Source organism: Oncorhynchus keta, unplaced genomic scaffold (assembly GCF_023373465.1).
Source record: "Oncorhynchus keta strain PuntledgeMale-10-30-2019 unplaced genomic scaffold, Oket_V2 Un_contig_7176_pilon_pilon, whole genome shotgun sequence".
NCBI lineage: Eukaryota > Metazoa > Chordata > Actinopteri > Salmoniformes > Salmonidae > Oncorhynchus > Oncorhynchus keta.
Window position 1 is genome coordinate 73,838 of NW_026289303.1, and position 1,971 is coordinate 75,808.

Below are 1,971 nucleotides of genomic sequence, written 5' to 3' on the forward strand. Positions count from 1 at the left end.
GGTGAGTAGAACCCATGTCATCAGGGAGGTGAGACCTTAGAACCCTTTGAAACCAATTTAATCAGTGAGGTGAGACCATAGAACCCTTTGAAACCCATGTCATCAGTGAGGAGAGACCATAGAACCCTTTGAAACCAATTTAATCAGTGAGGTGAGACCATAGAACCCTTTGAAACCCATGTCATCAGTGAGGTGAGACCATAGAACCCTTTGAAACCAATTTAATCAGTGAGGGGAGACCATAGAACCCATGTCATCAGTGAGGTGAGACCATAGAACCCATGTAATCAGTGAGGTGAGACCATAGAACCATTTGGAACCCATGTCATCAGTGAGGTGAGACCATAGAACCCTTTGAACCAATTTATTCAGTGAGGTGAGACCATAGAACCCATAGAACCCTTTGAAACCAATTTAATCAGTGAGGGGAGACCATAGAACCCTTTGAAACCAATTTAATCAGTGAGGTGAGACCATATAACCCATGTCATCAGTGAGGTGAGACCATAGAACCCTTTGGAACCCATGTCATCAGTGAGGTGAGACCATAGAACCCTTTGAAACCAATTTAATCAGTGAGGTGAGACCATAGAACCATTTGAAACCCATGTCATCAGTGAGGTGAGACCATAGAACCCTTTGAAACCAATTTAATCAGTGAGGTGAGACCATAGAACCCTTTGAAACCAATTTAATCAGTGAGGTGAGACCATAGAACCCTTTGAAACCAATTTAATCAGTGAGGTGAGACCATAGAACCCTTTGAAACCCATGTCATCAGTGAGGTGAGACCATAGAACCCTTTGGAACCCATGTCATCAGGGAGGTGAGGCTATAGAACCCTTTGAAACCCATGTCATCAGTGAGGTGATACCATAGAACCCTTTGAAACCCATGTCATCAGTGAGGTGAGACCATAGAACCCTTTGAAACCCATGTCATCAGTGAGGTGAGACCATAGAACCCTTTGAAACCCATGTCATCAGTGAGGGGAGACCATAGAACCCTTTGAAACCAATTTAATAAGTGAGGGGAGACCATAGAACCCTTTGAAACCAATTTAATCAGTGAGGTGAGATCATAGAACCCTTTGAAACCCATGTCATCAGTGAGGTGAGACTATAGAACCCTTTGAAACCCATGTCATCAGTGAGGAGACCATAGAACCCTTTGAAACCAATTTAATCAGTGAGGGAGACCATAGAACCCTTTGAAACCAATTTAATCAGTGAGGTGAGATCATAGAACCCTTTGAAACCCATGTCATCAGTGAGGTGAGACTATATAACCCTTTGAAACCAATGTATTCAGTGAGGGGAGACCATAGAACCCTTTGGAACCCATGTCATCAGTGAGGAGAGACCATAGAACCCTTTGAAACCCATGTCATCAGTGAGGAGAGACCATAGAACCCTTTGAAACCAATTTAATCAGTGAGCTGAGACCATAGAACCCTTTGAAACCCATGTCATCAGTGAGGTGAGACCATAAAACCCTTTGAAACCAATTTAATCAGTGAGGGGAGACCATAGAACCCATGTCATCAGTGAGGTGAGACCATAGAACCCATGTAATCAGTGAGGTGAGACCATAGAACCATTTGGAACCCATGTCATCAGTGAGGTGAGACCATAGAACCCTTTGAAACCCATGTCATCAGTGAGGAGAGACCATAGAACCCTTTGAAACCAATTTAATCAGTGAGGGGAGACCATAGAACCCATGTCATCAGTGAGGTGAGACTATAGAACCCATGTAATCAGTGAGGTGAGACCATAGAACCATTTGGAACCCATGTCATCAGTGAGGTGAGACCATAGAACCCTTTGGAACCCATGTCATCAGTGAGGTGAGACCATAGAACCCTTTGAAACCAATTTATTCAGTGAGGTGAGACTATAGAACCCTTTGAAACCCATGTCATCAGTGAGGTGAGACCATAGAACCCGTTGAAACCAATTTAATCAGTGA